Genomic DNA, 21,105 nt, shown 5'->3' with positions numbered 1-21,105 from the left:
TGTCTCCCTCTCACCTCACATATAAATCAATTGCCAGGAAATGACAGTGATTATTTGTGATACACTGTTTAGGTAATTAATAATGTATAGGCTAGATTTGCCTGAAAACTTTTTGCTTTCCATACCTGTTCACAGATTTACTAAACTTATCCAATTTCTAATGAACTGAAAATCCCTGATGAAAAAGAACAGGTTTTTCCTTCACTCATTACTACTTTTACCTTTAGTTTTCAGCTGTGCATCTGTCTAGCTACAGTGCAAAAAAGGCAGCCTTTAGTACCTTAGGACTGCCTGCTGGTCTTTTCAAAATGAAGAAAATACCTGTGGCTAATTTTTTTGTCCTTGAACTAGAGGAGGTAACAGCTATTGTCAGACAACTGTGAGAGAACATTCATATCTATCCAGCTAAACTGTGTTTAGATATGGGTGGTTCTTTCTCTTTCATTTTTTCTTTTGTGTTAAAACCCGTAAGTGTTGCTATCCAAGTGAGAGTTTATTGTATTACTTTAGAATCTTTTATAGAAAGGAGTTATTTTGTTGTATGCATCATTGTAATTATAATCCAACATTTATGAAGTAAGTGGAAGGGAGACCTATAACTTTCTTAACCTGTAATGATAAAAACATATTCTCATTTCCCAGCTCTTATCTTTTCAACTGTTGTTAGGCAGTTGATTATTCTATTCAGATGATGTTTAAATGTATCAGGAAATAGTACTAACATACATCTGTAAGAAGGTTAGAACTTGATAAAAGAAGTTGTTTTTTATGACACAAAAGAGTAAGACCACACAATATTATTTAAACAACATATAAACAGTAGACAATTTATGCTACTATTTTTGCAGGACTATTTATGTAAATAATTTGTTTCTGAATAATTGATACTTTTACTGCAACTTACTTTGTTGAGAATTCCATGATAAAACAAAAATATCACAACAGCTTTTATTCCTTAAAAAGTTTCTTTGTGTGATATGTGATATCACTTAGGACATGGTTTAGTCCGCATGGTGGTGTTGGGTTGACGGTTGGACTCGATGATCTTAGAGGTCTTTCCCAACCTTAATGATTCTGTGATTCTATGATTCTATATTATTTTAACCATAATGAGTGTAGGAAGCACTATTCTGAGATTAAAGCTAGTAACCAGTGTATCTGCAATCCGTTCTCAGAAACCAAGGATGGAATCCTGCCCTTACTGAGCTCAATGCCAAAGGAACACCAATGGATTAACACAGTTTGGGGTTTAGTTTATGATTTTCCATCTTGGGTAGATCATATGAAGTTAATGTGCCTTAAACATGAGGATAATATTAATCTTCTTTGCAAGTCTGAAGTGTAAAATCTTTGCTTTAAAGGCATTATGGAGAACACATTTGCTTTCTTTCTTACAGCGTCTCCACCCTTGAAAAGGTGGAGAACCTACTCTAATTTCTTCTGTACTTTCCTTTTTTTTTCCCCTTAAAAATATGTTGAAATGCATCTGATTGTAAAACATAACTGCACCATTACAAGAGTCTCACATTGTCTTTCCATGTTTACATCTTTCTACCTAGAACATTAAGAACAGTCCTTTTTCTCTGTGTGTTTCTCCATGTCTTTCTCTGTTTCTTATCCTCTTTGCTACTAAACAAAATGACAAACTATATCCTATACCATCTGTAAGCAAATTGGGTGGAAATCAGGTTAAAGCTAGTAGATACATCAAGGCCCTGATTTTCTAGTTAGGTCTCTCCTTTAAGCACATGTGTCATGCAGACTTTAGCGTTGTCTAGTAGTGCATTTCAGAGTTACAAAATGTTTTGGGACTTGTTATGTATAATTAGACTAGAAATATCAAAAAGTACCCTAAATCACTTCTTCCTGGGCTTGTCTTGGTCTTCAAATGTAAGCTAGAATAGATAGGAAAAAGGGTCATTATTTGTATTCTTAGCTGTGTCTGTACTACATAATGCAATGCCATATAGAGATATCTAAAAATTAGCCAGGACACAGCAGGAGGCTCCTTCCAGTTCCACAGGTAGCAGACTTACAGCCAGCACTGATACCTGCACAATGTTATATTACAGCACGTAAACACCCTCAGACTCAGTATGAATGCACTTCTCTAGCAAAAATATCTCAACAACTACAGTCAAAAGTCTAGCAAACATGAACTTTGTCTGTCTCCCAAGTTACATTCTTTTTATGGAGATTTACATTTAAAAAATGCTAGTAACACTGAAAAAGTTTTCTGTTGAATCAAATCCACTTGAAAGTCTGCATATTTTATTAACCTCATGTACTTTATTCACCCAAAAAAACCTTCTCAATCAGATTTTCCCTGCAATGGATTTTTATCCTTTGAAGATCATTGAGTATGTAGATATCTCATTGTGTGCTATCTAGTAGTGGTTAGGGCAAGTCTCTTTCATGTTCGAAGTTAACAATTTGTAAAAGAATTATATCTTCAGAAAACTTTAGCACCATTAAGTTATTAAAGTCTATAATATATCTGACCTCAGTGTCTCAAAAGCAACAGAAGTATGCAGGAGGCCAGTTCTGAGACTAGCAAAGGAGACTGAGGGAGAGACATATGTCTCTGGGACATTTTTTCTGAGGGAAATGAGATTCAGAATTTCCAGCATCTACCTCCTTATTTAGAAATTTTGTTCCCATGGATGACAATAGGTCATATCTTAAGTCTATTCTTTTATCAGAATTAGAGCACGTATATTTTCGATGAAAATAGAACTATTACTAATTTGTACTGCATTGGCTCTCTAAGACTGAAGGAAAGACTCAAGACACAGCTGTCCTAAATAGTGTGTGCAAGTACAGTGCAGAATAAGCAGGTTTCACAGAAGAAGGAATAAAATAAAATAGTTGGAATTGTACACTTCAGAAAGAAATTCAATAGCTAATGGGATAAAAAATATAATAAAACTTAGGAAATTGTGTCCTGTAACCTAAAACAATGGGACTCTTACTGAAACTAAAGAAGTAAGAAATTTAAGACTGATAAAGGAAATGTTTTTTTTTTTCTATAAAATGTATAATTAAGTGGTGAATTCCCTGCAATGGAAAATGTATTAGCTAGGCCAAAGATTAATAAGAGCCTTTGTATGGATTTCAGAACTACCCAAGTTGGTCATGAGACTGATCACCATTTTGTAAGATTTAAATTTTTTTTTTTTCCATGCTCTAGATTGATGTCTAAGCTGCAGAGACATTGAAGAAACAGAATTTTGAATCCTTCATGCATCTTCTAATTAAGTTTTCTCTGGGGCATCTGGAATTGATCAATGGAGTTGGGATGCTGCATTACGCTTGCCCATAAATACAAGGTAAAAAAGATTCACACAGCTGGAAAAGAAATGAGAGTATGGAAGGAATTATGTATCACACTTGTCTACTACAGAGCAAGACCTCAATGACATAGGAATTCTCCTTTTAGTCCAGAGTTTAGGTTAAACATTCACTAAACCTGAAATACTTGACGGCAACTCTGCAAAGAAATTAACTTAAAGAAAAGTAAGTTTGCAGACGACACCAAGTTGGGTGGCAGTGTTGATCTGCTCGATGGTAGGAAGGCTCTGCAGAGGGACCTGGACAGGCTGGATCGATGGGCCGAGGCCAACTGTATGAGATTCAACAAGGCCAAGTGCCGCATCCTGCACTTGGGTCACAACAACCCCATGCAGCGCTACAGGCTTGGGGAAGAGTGGCTGGAAAGCTGCCTGGCGGAAAAGGACCTGGGGGTGTTGGTCGACAGCCGGCTGAATATGAGCCGGCAGTGTGCCCAGGCGGCCAAGAAAGCCAATGGCATCCTGGCCTGTACCAGAACTAGTGTGGCCAGCAGGAGTAGGGAAGTGATCGTGCCCCTGTACTTGGCCCTGGTGAGGCCGCACCTCGAATACTGTGTTCAGTTTTGGGCCCCTCACTACAAGAAGGACATTGAGGTGCTGGAGCGTGTCCAGAGAAGGGCAACGAGGCTGGTGAAGGGTCTGGAGAACAAGTCTTCTGAGGAGCAGCTGAGGGAACTGGGGTTGTTTAGCCGTGAGAAAAGGAAGCTGAGGGGAGACCTTATCACTCTCTACAACTACCTAAAAGGAGGTTGTAGCGAGGTGAGTGTTGGTCTCTTCTCCCAAGTAACTGGCGAAAGGACGAGAGGAAATGGCCTCCAGTTGTGCCAGGGGAGGTTTAGATTGGATGTGAGGAAAAATTTCTTTACTGAAAGAGTGGTTAAACATTGGAAGAAGCTGCCCAAGGAAGTGGTTGAGTCACCATCCCTGGAAGTATTTAAAAGACGTGTAGATGAGGTGCTTAGGGACATGGTTTAGTAGGCATGGTGGTGTTGGGTTGACGGTTGGACTCGATGATCTTGGAGGCCTCTTCCAACCTTAATGATTCTATAAAAAGACCTACTGAGTTCAACTCAAATTAAAGAAAGTTTTCTTCACAATAGGTCAAATACCTTTTCTAACTCAAATTTACTTGGGTTAAGATGACCTTCAAGCTCTGCCTTCAATCCCAGTTTGCGGCTACTCTTGAGACTTTTATCAACTTTTCTGGTTTTATCAGAAGATTTTTAAGAATCATAACTATATCAGTGATCTTTAAATGTAAGTCTTTATGCATATCTTCTTATGAACCAAATAAAAAACTTTAGCAGTCCTGTCTGAGAATTGACATTCTTGCTGACCTGATATAACATAGGCACCAGTTTTTCTGTACAAAACCTTTATACAGGATTTGTCTTGCAAAGGTACAAAGATCCCAGCTGCCACGGATTCTATTCGAAGATGAAGAGTGCATCTGAAAATCACCTGATCTTACTGGCATTATTGACAAAGATACTTCTCATAGTGGGTGCAGGATCACAAATACAGACAGGACTGTTACTACAGGCAAGTGGTCTTTTTCAGTTAGAGACTGGTTTATATTTGGAGGCACAGGGCTTCATGTCCCTTCCTATACGTTTATTTTCTTTAATCATAGTTCTGCATGATCATTAACTGTGAATAATCCCTCTTTCACTTTTGTTAATTTCTTAGAACCAATGAGTTGCATGGTGTAATAATTACACAGATCAATCACATGTGGGGAAAGCTTGGTATTTTATCACTTTGTGTCTCTCAATTTTGTATTTCCACATCCTTTTTTATTTTTCTTCTATCTCGAGACTGGGAGAAATTCTGGACCTACCCAAGCATTTTTAATAGGACAATGCTAGTACACGACTGGACTATTTGACTTCCTTCTTCTCTTTCCATAGAAATTTAGGAAGATAAAGCAATTGGAAAAGATTATTTTTATAATATGCAGAATCAACAAAAAAGAAAAAAAAATCTTTTGTATTTTAGTTTAAGCCATTCAAGTAAAAGAAGGCTATTGTGGCCTGAACTGATATATTTGGCAAAAGCATAGTATGTTTCAATATTGAATATTATCAAGATTATCAATTATTTAATCAATGACTAAATATTTCATTTGACAATATATTTTTTATATCATACAATCATAGAATAGTTTGGGTTGGAAGGGACCTTTAAAGGTCATCTAGTCCAACCCCCTGCCATGGGCAGAGACATCTTCAACTAGATCAGGTTGCTCAGAGCCCTGTCCGACCTGACCTTGAATATATTGCTACATATTTAAGAGTTTTAGAAGCATCATCTGTTTATTTCTGTGACTACTAAAACCAATAATTAATGTATAAAGATGTTTCTGTGCTTGATTGTCAACTTCCTTGAAATGATTTCACATTCAGTCAATATTGATAGAGGTTTATGATAATAATTTTGGTATAAAAAATTGAAGAATAATACACTGAATTTTTAAATAATTATTTTTTTCTTTAGAGGTTTACTGTTATGGATGTTTCTTATTTAACTGCATTTTACATTGCAAGATAGAATTTGAGATTTAAGAACAGCAAATGGTGTCAAATGAGAGCTTTTATATATGGTCGACTTAGACTGGAGTACCAACCACAGTCATACATTTAGGCCTTCCTAAGGTTTATCAGTGTTATGCAGCTGTTGCCTCTCCTAGAGAAAGTGCCAGCAAAACATAATGAGGTTACAGTGAACTCCAAAAAGCAAAAACTTTCAAAGCAAAATCACAGAGCACTACAGCTGAAATCTCAGTCAGTCTTATTGCTTATTTACATAACATTACCCTAAAAAGCTTTGCCTTAGGTTTTCACTTTGAAAACTTGCCCTCTCTGGGGAGGCTTCACAACACTGTCTCTCTCTTTCTCTCCGGAACTCGCACCACACTAAGTCTTAAGAAAACCAAAATATGGGGCTGTAGATGCTTTTTCATCGTGGGCACAGCTGTAAAGACAACCTTGACTGACAACAGTTATGCCAGTCTAGGTGTATTTACTACTTCCTTAGTAACAGAAAGGTACTTGGCTTCAAGTTACTACTTCTGCATGAAATGTACCGTTTATCTGTATTTAACAACAACAATAAACAAGTTTTAGTAAATTTAGATCATAATTTCTGAAAGAAATTACTTCTGAACAGCTAGTATACATTGTTCAATTGAGGAGCATACAAGCTTGTTTAGCTCTGGCTTTGTGTAACAGTTGCAAATGGCTTGATTGTACATCTTTCACCTCATTATCTGAGGCACTGATCCTACAAATATTTATGCACCTTGTTTCTGGGACCTGGGGCAGTCTGAAATCAACAACAGTTTGTCTCCAGCAGAATTCACGGCTGCATCTTTCTAATCTGAAGCAGCAGCAGATTCAGGGCTCCATTTTGCATAGTCATATCTGATTCATTTGAGATAAAAATAAATTTTTTTATTCTAGGAGACTTCAACCTGATCCTGAAAATGACTCAAATTTCAACTCTTTTATCAAACTCTTATTTATTTGTGTGTGTGTGTGTGTGTGTGTGCATATTTTTTTGGGTTTGCGAAGTGGATGGCTGGAGTAAGGCTGAGATATACTCCTAAATAGATTTAATCTCATTCCAAGTCTACCTTAGTGTAACTTAATTTTATTTATATCAATATAAACAGAAATGTGTTGTGTTATCTTTCTCACAACTCATTGTAAGAACTTGACATATTTCATCAATGAAAATTTGTTAATTACTTCTACCTCTCCCCAGAAGATTTTGATTGTATTTTTTTCCAGGAAAATATATATATTCCTGAGCAGGGAGCATTTATCATATGTCATGTTAGAACTCAGTGAATTAACTATACCTTTCAAGCAATTAAGTCTCCATCAGGAAGCTGTTTTACATTTTTTGTTTGTCTACCAATATGTGCTTAACTTGCCTTCCACTGTCTTTTAAGTATATCCCTTTGTACAGGAAGACAGTTCTCTATAGCTGCAATTTTACTGGTTTCTTTCTTTTTTCTACTTAAACTTTAGTATAGCGGTTTCTGGGGTTCTTTTTTTGTTGTTGTTTTGCTATAAAATTTACTTAATATCTTTTTCTGTAGAGGAGGGATTGGAGAAAAGAGATTTGAGAAAAGAGAATTGGGAAAATTTCTCAAACAAAATACTCTAGTAGCATCATCCACTGTTTGTTTGTTTATAGATATGTGCTGTAAGAAGTTCTGGTTTGGGTTTTTATGCTTCACTATATTGCTGTGAATATAATAAACTATATTTAAATAATTTAAAAAAAAAGTCTTACTACTTTACCTTGCAGTGCTAAAATGGGAAATGTACGTATTCCTGATGTGACATATGAATAGACTCACTTCTGAATCTGTCCCATCTTTGTTGGGTTCCAGTAGAAAATTCATTTTGCCACCAATTCATTTTCACCACCAAAATTCATTGTAAACACCAATAGGAATGGAAATATTATAATTCTCTGCACTTCCAAATATGAAACCCATTGGTAATCATTAGCTGTCACTTTTTCCAAATTTCTTAGATTAACTAATGTCCTCACAGTACCAAGGCTGCCAGCAAAAGATTAAGATCTTACATACTGGTTTGGCAAATTCGTGTCTTTTGAAAATGCAACTCATTTCAAAAAATAAAATATTTGACATCATTGATATTTGACAGCTACAATTCCTTGTTATAATTCTTTTCAACTACTATTAGTGACACTGGCATGAAAATAGAATTCCTATGAATAAGAAACAAGACAAATATCTGCTTCTATTTCAATTCAAAGACATTCACAGAACTTTCCATAAGCTTAAAATTTTTTTCAAAGCACTTCTTAGAGCTATATTTCAAGAATGATACAGTGCAGTAAAGCACAAAAAGACAAAGAATTTCTAATCTACATTTGTGATATATCTTTCTATCACACTGAATCATTTATTTTTTTGTTAGAAGAAAACATCTTACGATTTAACAGTTATTTGGAGACCTGCACTAAATAAATTTAAAATTACTGCCTCCATTTAGTTCCCACAGGACAGGGTAAAATTTCTGTTCCCACTGAAAATAATAGTTTTTTTATCATATTTGCATTTTCAGATTTGAGGTTTTTCTGTATTCAGTATTCAATATTCAGTGACAGAAATAATCTGATGTTCTGATTTGATTTTTACTTTCAAATTGATTGTGTTAATTTCTTTTTCCAGTTCTACTACCTATTATCGATGTTGTTTGTGTCATAGTTACCCTCCTGAAACCTGAAGTCAAATATTCATTTAGCTTCTGGTCTGTACCTATTAAATCTTAAATCTCAAATCCATTTGCACTGCTTACTAGCTCAACTTCTTTTGTTTTATTTATATTGCTAAATAACCTTTTACTACTTGTTTTCATTTCCTTTGCAAGGTCTAACTCAGCTTGACTTTTGACAATTCTCCCTTTATCCCTTCACTTTCTGGCCTCTCAAGGTGTAGTTTTCTTTGCTGGTTAACCCCTTTTTACCATTTCTCCTAGAATTTCCCTTTATTCCAAAAATATGCTGGGGACAGAAATTAATCCAAGTAGGCCTGGAGCCCTTCAGCAAAACTTTAATCAGCATAGAAACCATGATTTGGGGATCTTTTGCACCTTGGGTTTTGAGAGATAACAGTGTCTCCTCCCAAGTTCTTTAGCTGAATTTATTAACAAAATTCCTAATTTCTTAGCAAAGTCCCGTTAGAGTTTCCACCTTCACATTGTGGAGAAGCTTCTTGCAGAATGCATTGTATTTATCCTTCAGTTTAAATTCAATCAGTTTGTGATCCCTTGGTCTGAAGATATTTTCCTAACTGCTTACCCCATTCACATTTAAAATAGGATCCACTCTTGTTGGTTTAAAAAACTTTGGTGCAGAAAGACAGGAAAACTCAGCTGGGATTTTTTTCTAACTGGTCTAAATTTTGTCTGCTAATAACTGGGGCCTGAATACCTTATTTTCCATTAGTTGTATTTTAAGGTAGAATTATTAAAAGAGTCTGATTCTTCCTACAATAAAATCCTGGTTTTCATGGCTTATAATTTTTTATTCAAACTGGAATTTGGACTGGATTTTTCCACACCAGGTAATCTGCCTCAGGCTAATCTTCCTCATTATTATTAGCACTAGCAACAAATTCAGACAAAAGAGCCAGGGAGTTTCCTATGGAGTGAAGTCTGGTTCATTTTGATTACAGTTTCCCTAGAGCAAAGGGACTGGATTTTTAGTGTTCCTTTGTAGAAACCTGGAGGTCAAGATCTTGAGAAATTTGGAAAAGGACTTGAAATTCCTAAGCTTCCTTCTCTGTGGCCACCAAATACGCAGTACAGCAACAGACAAAGTATGAGTGACCTTTCATGCTGATTTTCCTAGTATATTCAGGTTAACAGTTAATTTAACTGTTGCAGAAATCTACTGCTGTAGACTGCAAGTTTTCAAACCTGTTGATGGTTACCTTGAGTGCAAGCAAGGTGCTGCATGCTAGATTTTCTGATTATGCTGATACTTTACATCATAATATCTCTGTACTTTATGTACACAGTTGTAAAAGGGAATCAATTCTATTCCTATTTATTTGAATAAAGTAATCTCTCAGCATATAATTAATGATTTATGTAAAAGGGGGCTGAACTGAATTTGCACCAAATGTTTCTAATTTCCTGATTTTTTTGCCTATTTGATTTGCACCCTAAAGAACAGCATTAAGAGAGGGTTTTATTTTGTGTTTTTACTACTCCTGTTACTCTTAATTTTTCAAATTCAGTTCCGGTTTCTTTACAAGCTGGAGAAGAAAATCCTTTTAGCTATTACTAATTGGATCCGGCTTTAGATTGCAAGTTTTAGGCATGAATGAACAGTGCTTTACATATGTCTACAACTTGCAGGGTTACCGACCTGAAGGCACTCAAATTTACACAGGTCATTGAAGTCACTAATTTGTAGGGTGAAGTCTTGCCTGTGAAGACTGGTAAAATAAATAGATTCTGCCTGTTACAGAAGTAGGATTTGACTCACTATTCCCTGCAGCATTCCTTGCAATCTCACACAACAGGCGAAAATGCAAATCGTATCTACACCTGCATAAATAGCTCATTACCAGTCAGAAGTACTCTGTTTTTTCCAGAAATGCTGGATGTGCACTGTGTATGGCATCAGATCAGCATCGTTTTGTACTGTATCTCTGCACATGACTTTGAGGGCACAGTCTATATCCTGGTAAACAGGAGAAAAAGTAGTATTTTTAGATAGGTTGTGCATTTCATAAGGTTTCAGGTGAAATTCATCTGTTCACCCAGAATTCATCCAGGTTAAATTAATTTGTTTTCTTTGGAAGTGCATCCCAGGGCCTTTAGAGCAAAGCCCCACAAAATCCTTATTTGGACAGTTTCTGTCTGACTTAACCTGTGATTGACTTCTGTGTAAAGATGAATTACAGGCATGATAGATGTCATTCATGGACTTGATATTGGTCTAGCACAAAAACTTTCTGAGAGATTACATTCACCATTTTGAGATGTTTTTCTTTCCCTTCATAGTGACCAGTGGCATTTGGAGCAACAACTGCTTAATCCAGATTTGGAGAATAATAAGGATGGTAGTGCTTATTCCTACACTGATTTCTTTGAAATCTACAGACCACCCTGAACTGAGGCATTTTAGACCACATAAATCTGACAAAAACGTGAAATATATTAAACACCACAAAAATGTTTTAAAAATATTACTAGGCGTTACTCCATTGGGAGGTGTTTCAGCATTAGCTTTATACTGGCTTTGGCTGATCCTGGTTGTACTTTTTTTATAGGTTTTGACAGTTTAATTTCTTTTTTTATTGTCATATGCTGAGATTTCTGTTTTATTTTGCTAAATTTAAGTTTTTTACCGTTCCCTAAAAATTTGTGCCGTTATAAGTGAACTAGAGGCCTGCTGCATGCATATAATGGGAAATTCTTGTTGAACTCAAGACAAAGGATACACTTTAATCAGGCTTCAGAATCTGTTTGTTGTCTGTACAATGGAGCTGTTAAATTGCACTCTCTTCAGAATGCAACGTGTATGTCACTTCTACGTTTATGGTACTTCGTAAATTCTAAAACACAGCATCACCTAACCTGTAGGTAAGCATTTCTTAGCCATATATATTAACAGACTATTGTCTGAAAAGTAGGCAAGGTTTTCTGAATGGTTATTAATAACCTCTAGTTGCACAGGCAACTAGTTGACTAATTGGCTACATTGTTTGTCTGAAAATAAAGCCACAAATAAAGAAACCTAGACTCTAGGCAGCATCTGATATGGTTAAAGAAATCCAAGAAATGTGGAGGGGAAGTGGCATCTAGCAGTCATTCTCTCTCAGAGCGTGAGAATCAACAACTATATTTGATTGTCCTTGATATGCATATCTTTCAAAATCCTCCTGTGATGTTGGTTTCAACACCTTCCAATGTAACTTGTTTCATTGCATAATTTTTATTACAGAATTTTTTATACTTAAGTTTAAATCTTCCTTGCTTGGGAGGAAAGCAATTATTTCCTGTTCCAGATTCAGTATATGTGAAAAAGACTGATTACTTGCCTCTTTTATACTATATTCTGCCCTCAGTTCTCTCTTTTATGGACCCCTTTCCTTTAATCATTCTTCATAAATCTTGGATTTTTTTAGCATTTCTTTGTCTATGTCTGGTGTTCTCTTCCTATTGTGTTGGATCCATTTTATATTGGGTGCCCCAACACTAAATGTGGGCTCCATTTCAGTGTGCGATAACAGAATACAGTGACATAATTAACTCTCGAGCCTTACAAGTGGCTATACGTATCATTAATGTTCATAGATGTAATATCTCCCCTTTTTTTACACAGCATCTCATCTTTCTGAAATATCTCTGTCCAACACATTATTTTCCATCCTTTCCCTGTGTATTTGATTTGTACTTCCCATGTTTAGTCCTATGTGTATTTCTGTATTCAGATCTTTGTGGCTTCTCCATTTTCTCAAGATCTGCTTGAATTCCAAGCCTACCTTTCAAAATGAAATCCCTCACAAGTTGTTGTCATTCACAAACTTTCTAAGTACACCTAAATTTTTGGTTGAAATATTGAATAATATCAGGTCACCCTTGGGAAGGGCATTATGTAATATATCTTATTCATTCTCCAACAAGCTATTAACAAGTTTTCTGGGCAAGATTTTACAGCTGCTTTACTCAGACCATATTTTCCCAGTTGGTTTATGAGTGTCATGTAGATCTGACATCTATTACTTTCCCAGATCTTGTTATCCTGTCAAAGAAATTGAATTATATTGATATGAGTTATTCTTGACAAATTCATGTTGGTTATGTTTTGTCTTTAGGTGAATACAAATTGATTGTTTAATAATTTGCTTCCGTTATCTTTCTATCAAAGAAAAGCTGACTCTTCTGTAGTTCCCTGTATCCCTTTTATCCTCCCAGGCTTGTTCCCTGACTTTCTAGAACATTCACCTTTCAGAAAACTCTCTCATTTCTCCTGCACCCCTAATGAAAGGTCCCAAATTGCTTTGACTGACTCTGTAAGTACTTTGGGGTGATGCTTGTCAGGTCCTAATGACCTGAATATATTCAACTTATTTAATTGATTGTTACATTCTCAGGCTGGTGTTCCTATTTCCTCATTAATAATAATTAAGTTAAGCATCTGGTCACAGTTAACCTTTTTGTGAAGACTGAACCAGAGAAAGCTTTAAACATTTCATGTTTCCTTCAACTGTCCATTAATTGCTCGCTTTTCTCATTATACTTGCTTCTAATTGTCTCTTTTATCTAATGTTTTTATAGAACTTTTTTCATGGCTTTTGTAGTTGTAATACATTTTCCATGTTATATTTTCTTTATTTGTTCCCATATAGCTTTGTTATTCCTTAGTCTTTAGTTTTAGTAAAGTTTTTAGGAACATTTTTATTTTAGTAAGATTTTCCTTAGTTTTGTTTCTCATATGATTCATATTTCATTATCTCATTATTAAAGAACTTCTAATGCAGGCATATAAGTCATTCCTTACATTTTCTTCTGAAGTACAAAAGCTTGTCATTGCACCTTTCACATTGTCTCTCTCACTGAGACAAATGCTTATGTTCCTTATAAAATCAGTGTTGAGAGACTAACAGAGGAATCTGTTATTGCAGTGGTAGAAGCCTGACTCTTCTTGTTGGTACCTAAAGAACCAACAGAAGGTACTACTGTCACTACAGATCAAGCCTGTCTGTCCCCCTGCTGAGAACATCAGCTCTGTGCAAAAGGACTGAAGCTCTTCTTAAAAGAATATAGCAGCAAAAGCTGCAGAGCTTTTCCTGGTCTTGAGGAAATAAGATAAAATCTAATTGCATTTGGAAAGGAGAAGAACTGGGCTGCATGTTTGATAGTAAACTGTTGCTGGATAAAAGTGGTCTAAAGAAAATTATTGTTAGTCATAAACCCTGTTTTCCCTGCTTCAGTTGACTGCCTTAAGCATCAAGGTCTTTCCTGCATGCTTTCCATCTGACTCCTTAACTGTTGAGTTCCTCACTAGTGAGTGTCCCTAAATTTGACCTCATTTCAAAGTCTAATTTTGTCTCCAGTGAGGTAGTTCTGGAACCACCTGTACAGTAAGCATTAAAGAGGGAACAACTTTGGAATTAGATATTTGATTACTGATTACTTTTTTAGTGCTTTATATGTCTCAAGATTTATCGTGCTGTATGGAAATAGATATGCTGGCTCCCACAGAAATGGATCTACTACCAATGATCTTTAGAAGTCCAGTTTCTACTTTTCACTTCCATGCAACATATTACTTTTTTTTTGTAATACATTGCTTAAGCATGTTTGTTTTATCCTGAGGCTAATAAATTCGGTGTACAAATTGCTTAACAGATTGTGCACTATCCCAGTCAGCCCTGGTGAGAAGGTATTACTGAGGCTCTGCAGAGTCTGGGAGAACTGTAGATATGTATAAAAATGAATGAGCATCCTGTCCATGTGCACCTATGAGTATCTTTCCTAGTGGCTAAGGACTATTCTTCAAAGGTAATAGGTGACTTAATGAAACAGAAATTCTTAACTTGTATCATTAGATTGGTTTTTTAAAAGAAAATGTCTCTCTAATCAGACAATACAGATCTTCTACTTTTAATAAGTGAATTATGTTCCATTCATTTTTATGTCCTGTAGAAGACCACTGGTTAGGTTTGAGGTACAGCAGTTATACATTTTTGGAAGTATCAGGAGGCTTCAGTCTTTTCTCCTACCCTTCTCTAACATTTTCAGGCATTAAATTATCATAGCCCATATATTAACTGGAGGAAATCAACATGCCAGCATTTCACCAAACCCTACAGTTTGCTTGTAGTACAAACACTAATGCTAGTAGATTGTCTCTGTTACTTAATAGTTACATCCTTGTCATCAGACTGACATGAGCAGTGGGTCTAATTAATTAAAACATTATGAGTTTTTTTACACAAAAGAGCAGCATTTGGCTTTGTTTCAAACATAACTTGAAACAGTTAAAAAAAAAAAAAAAAAACCACCCAAAAGCCTAATATGAATAGTTTCCCTGGCCCTCAAGATATCACCCCATTTCCCTTTGCTTCCTTTCACACTGAACCACCCTGCTAAAATCTGAAAAGCCACTTTTTACACATTGCCTTCCAAATAGCTGCTAGTCCCAATTTTCCTCAGCTGCCCTTCTAATGATCACTGGGCCATTAGTCTGCCTTTCCCCAGGCTAATTGCCAGCATAGCCCACCTGCCTGTTTTTCAATAGAACCACAAGTATTTGGGTAACTTAAAGAGCCCAGCTATACAGAAGCAGACACAAAAGGAAAAATAGGGAATGGCAGGACAAGACAATTTTCTTTGCTCTGCGCGTAACATTAATTTGGCAAATCATCTTGTCACAATGACAGGATTACTTTTAGAGACTATGAACAAAATATATACACTACAGACTAAGTACATAAATAAAAAGCCAGATAGAGACTGTTTCATAGCCTGCATTTTTTTTTCCCTTTTTTTCCCCTTTGGATTAAAAAAGTTTCCATGTTCCTTTCACATGAAACATCCTGCAACATTAACTTCTGGCACTGATGAGGCACTTGGTTGGTCAGTCTTTGAAAAGGAATTTGGCACCAATATCCTGGCTAATATCTCAGCCTGGTAACTTCATGATTCCTGTTCTGAGTGTCCATAACATGATCTTTCTTTGATCAGAGTAATTTTGTTTATAAATCTTGCCCTGTAATTGCTCAGCAAAGGCACAGAAAATGCCAATGTATTTCTAAATAGCAAATTTGGCCCAGGGACTTGACTGGTAACACTGTGTGGGGTGCCAGGCAGTTAATGTACCAGGAATCATAGGCCACCCAAAGTGCCGTAGAAGAGCTACTTTCTTCTTGTAAAGGTAGGAGCTAATCAGTCTGAATCTGATCACTTGTCTGAAAAGTTGAGGACTCAGGTTAGAGCTGATTCTGTTCCTACCCACAAAAAAGATGGTTTCTGAAAATATTACTGAATATGTATGATATTTACAGTAATATAAACAAGAAAAGCATTAAAATGTGTTATCTTAGTGCTTTGTTTTATAGGTCATACAATACCTACAGGGGTTCCAGAATGCTTATTTTTTTCAGATCTGTTAAGGGTAATTTTTCTTAAAATCTCAACTGAACACTCCAGTAATTAGAGTATGAAAAACAACCAGGTTTTCAGCTCTTAAGAAATTCTAGCTACTCTTCCATGGGCAACAAACGGGAGCTGATGAATATCAGCCCTACCAAGCCTTTCCAATTTGAACATACTTCGACATGATCACAGTCTTGGGTATTCAGTCATGCTTTTTGGTAAAATAAATGTTTAGTGTCGGTGGGAAATACTGCAGATAATTAGTATTTTAAATATTAAGAATACTTTTTTCTAAACAACGCCACAACAGATTAACAGCTGTTTTATATCCAGACTTTCCCTCTGGTGTTATGTATATTTAATTAAAACATACCAGCATTAAACTTATACTTCCAAACTTCAGCAAACAAATATGCATATGCTTTCCCAGCCTTTATTAAAGGCTGAATTCCCAGTTCCTGTAGCATGACCATTAACACATAGCATGCTCCACCCTGGCCACTCATCACTGAGGAAGAATGGCACTTTTTCTTCCTCTCAGGAAACAGTCTAGGGATCGTCACAGGCAGCAGTATTTCAGCCCCTCACTCAACAGCTGACTGATCTGCTATTAAAGCAGAAAAATACATTCCAAATGCCAGAGGTACTGGAACCCAGAGTTCCTGTTTGCAAGAGCTACCCCAGTCACCGGCTCAATCCTGACGGCTCTCTGCTGTTCCTCTGTGTTGACTAACCTTCAGCCTTGCCTCTCTCCTCTCTAGGGATAACTGGCAGCTAGACTGTCCCACAGCAAAGCTCCCCTGTGCAGTGTCAGGAGCTAGTAAGTTTTCTATCCAGTAACCACTACCTCCTGCTTTTGGATGTGTCTGAGTTTCCCAGCAGGGTGCCTGGCCCTGAATGATGAACGTCTAAAATCCTTGTTTCCTTCCCACTGTTCCTTCCCACCTCCTCCCATTCATTGGCCTTAACAAAGTCAAATGCTTCATCGTGAAGCAGGTGTGTTACACATGTGCTGTTGAACATCTGGCTAATCCTCTGTGGGGGCCAAAGAAGTGTGCAAATCCTAGAATGGGCAACACTCCAGGAAAAAAAATGAATCACTAGCTCTGTAAGCAAACTATTTCTGGTCTCAATTGAAATCCAGGCTTACAGCTCTCTCATTCTCCGTCAGCCCACTGAATTGGGGTTTTGATCTGCCTAAGTTTAAAGACAGAGTATGCATAATGTGATTTATTTTATATACGTTCTAGAGAAATATTCATTTCTACATATGTTTTCACACCTTGAAACAATTATTGTCCCAAGAGTGGTGTGGTTATAAAGAAAATGAATAAGAGGGAAAATGTCATTCTGGGTCTCCAATACTGCTGTGCATTCATGGCTTCCTTTGAAATTGTGGCATGTGTGCGTCTGAATGGGTAACTTACTCTTTCTTTCTATCTAATGTGTGATTTTGATCACACATATACACAAAACACCAGTAATTGCTGCTTCCCTTGATCGTGCTTCATACTGCTTTCATCAAATTGTATTTTTATAGCCTTCTGTATGAATCATATCCTCACATTTTATTCCTGCTAGTCCCTTGAGGATTTGTTCCAGATCAGATATAAAACCAGAAGAGTGTGTTTTCTGAATCTAATAATGCTGCAGCTCACGATGGTGAAAGGTTCATCTGCAGAACTATTCTCAAATGTCAGGATGATAGAAATCAAATGGAGTTGATGCTATGGCATTTAAAATATTTTTGGCCCAGCTCTCTCATGAGCAAGTGGTGAGATTTTGACATCATCAAACTGGAACTTTTGTTCTGATTTGATCTTTAATCAAGAGCCTTTAGTCTCAATGTAACCTGTATTTAAAAAACATTTTTCTGACGTATATAAATTATTTTTGAAGATGTGGCCAGAAACTTAAATAGAGGGTTGTGTTCCAAACAGAACTTTGATTTCACTCCATGCCCTTTCTGAAGTTCTTCATGCATAAAGTATAAAAAATGCAACAAACAGGGTGAAAGTCAACTTTTGTGGTGAAATTCTTACTGGGATTCTGCCTCAGAGTAAGAGTCTCTGATTAACATTCTCCTTTGCTCAGACACAAAGTAAGACTTAATAAATAACACTAAATCCTCATAGAGAGTGATATGGTAAACAAAGACTATTTTTCATTGCTGGAAATTGCAGAGTTCTTGAGGAATCTATGCATTTATAAATCAATACAAATTTCTGCAAAATGAGTAATGACAGCATTAAAAAATTCATCACATTAAATATGTATTAAATATGTTCTTTAATATTTGTTTGATTTTGCTTTACCAGAAGCATAATAAGAAAAATATATTTTAAGTAGAATTTTTTATGCACGTATAATCTTAAATAGAATTCTTAATCCTTAAATAGAATTTTTAATGGAGCTACAGAGATGGGAGTCTAATGCTTTCAGTAAGTTATTAATTTTTCTTTCTTTTCATGAAATCATGGTAGTTGGAATAGACTGTAGAAAGGTTTTTCCAACTTGCTTTCACAAATCCAGTGAGGACCAGCAAAACTAAGCTAGCTGATTTATGTGATTTGTTTCACCGTTTCTTTCACAGGGGCAAAGGCTAGCAAAAGCAGCAAAGATTACATCAGGAACTAAAAGAATTATTTTTGCAACAAAGTTTGATGATGGTTTAATGTCCATAGAAATGTTTGTATGGGAGTGTCTCATATTCTAAAACCTAGTGGGCCAAATTCATCCTTGAATTAGTAAAACTCCTTCATGTTCTGTTGAAAATATTCACAGCAGAGTGTCTGTCATTGGATCCAGGATATATATTCTGATATATTTCTGATATATTTCTTTAAGTAACAGCAGTAGACCCAAGGTAGAGTCTGTTCCTCAAGATCGGAATGCATCTTCCAAAGATTTTTCCATGATTTGCAAAATGGGCAGTCCACACTCCTTCTTCCCATTTCCTGGTTGAGCAGATGCATAACGATGGTGTCAAGTCTCTTCCCCCAGCATGATTTGGACTTGGCCAAGAAGAGATCAGCAGAGACTCCCAACTATGCCTCACTCATTTAAGTGAGTGGAGGCAATAAAGGTTAGGTTTAAAGACGTGAAGGGCAAAAACAGTGTAGTTAAAGGACGTTTTCGAGGAGCTTGAAAGAGAGACAAAGGGTATGGAAGAGGTCAGATGAAGGTGTTGTTTACAAGAGTTTTGCTAAAATGAAGAACAGTGCAGGTCTGAAAGATGGAAGTCCATGTGGCTCCTGCATTTACTTCAGAGGTTCTCTAAAGAACAAGAGCTCTGGGCAGACAAGCAGTGAGCAGAGACTGAAGGATATATGCATATGGTTTGGAAACAGAAGATTTTAGGAAATAGGAATGATTTACGATTAGACAGTCTTCCGTCTGTTTCTGTAGGACCTGAAGACTAATAGCAGCCAGAGAAACCTTTCCCTGCTATGTTGTGCTTCTTGTGGAAGAAGGAGTTCAAACTTTACCGTTGTGCTTTGAGAGCTGTACTGGACACGGCAGCAGACATTCAATTTTTCATCAGGTTCTATTCTCCACTGTTGGAATGCGAATTGTCACTGTTAGCGTATCCACCTCATTTTTTATGTCCACCAGCACCGGGCAGCCCTAACCTCACTCCTAAGCACCAGCACTGCACAAGTTCTCTGCTTCTGATGGACACAGATGTTCTTTTACTCTACTTTGCTGTCTCCCCTCCCTTCCTGCTCCAATGGCCTTCCAGCCTCCTTTTGCCACCGCTGTTATTCTTCAGTGCCTTTCTTAAATTGTGGAGCTGAGCAAGGTACCACCCAGCAGCCTGGTAACTGTGATGGCACAGTTATGAGCTGGCTGGCTAGAGAGATCCCTTAGAGATCCATCTCTAATAGCTGAATTCTTTGTAGTTAAAGGCAATCGATTTTGAAAAGGTGAATTTGGGGGCAAACATGGCACAGCTGCAGTACTACAAAATTCTTTTCATGTGGTGTAGTGATATAGTGTCAGATCACCACCAAAAACACACTATGTTATTTGTTAACACAATAACCTGCGGAGTGATAGACAGAATGTAAAAGGTTTACTATAGAAAAATATATAGCCTTTTCAGGAGGAACAAGCAGCAGAGTGCTTCAGAATGACTGTTTCAATTGTTTGGATTTCCTTTGATCCACTTGCAGAATCTTGGAGACCCCTTAAAGATGTATTTCATTCCCTTGAGAAGAATGTAAAACATTATTACCGTGAACAGTATGCTTTATCAGTTTTAAGGCTGTAAATACAAAAGGCAAAACAAAGCCCAAACTACAATTCAGAAATGGAAAAACAGAAGTCTGGAGGCAAACTGTGCTCTTAAACCTGAAAAGAGTTTAATGGGTTTTAAAGTGAAAAAAAATGAATTGTGCAAATCTTAAGGCAGGTTTCCTTGTGATGTTTTATAATTTGTCTAACTGGTCATTCAAACTCTCATTTGTTTCACATCGAAGGTATTTTTTTTATTTATAGCTATGGTTAACAATGCAATAGTCAGTTTGTACTACACAAACTATGAGCAGTTTGTTTCATGTTTAAATCTTCAGTGAAAATCTGTAGAATTTAAATTTATATATACTTACAGAATGATGCCAATTTAAACCTGTTTTTTAAAAATAGTACCTTTGTACAAAAACTATTCAGGTTTACTATACTATTAATACAATTTTACTTTTCAATGTTCAAAGTAAGTGGTGCAGCTTGCAGCATTGTGCTCTGTACCAAACAATTCTGCTCTGCATAGGTACTGTTAAAAACAAAACAAAACAAAACAAAACAACCTAACTTTACCAGCATGAAATCTCTGGAAATAGGGTTCTTTTATATTAATAAGCTATTCTATGCTTTCAAAGAAAGGAAAAACTGCTGCCTGGTTTGATTTGTAAGATTGCTTATTACCTTTTCATTTGAAGTCTTGTTCTAGGCCTGTTGCTTTGGTAATTTTCCTTTTTTTTTAAAAAAAGAGGAGCTAATAGATTTTGAAAACAGATATGTACAACTCTGAACTCATATTAATTCTACTTGATCTCAAAGCATGTATTTGGGTCAGACAAATTCATTTTGCA

Source organism: Pygoscelis adeliae, unplaced genomic scaffold (assembly GCF_000699105.1).
Source record: "Pygoscelis adeliae isolate BGI_AS28 unplaced genomic scaffold, ASM69910v1 Scaffold168, whole genome shotgun sequence".
Lineage (NCBI taxonomy): Eukaryota > Metazoa > Chordata > Aves > Sphenisciformes > Spheniscidae > Pygoscelis > Pygoscelis adeliae.
Note: the sequence above shows the minus strand (reverse complement) of the source record.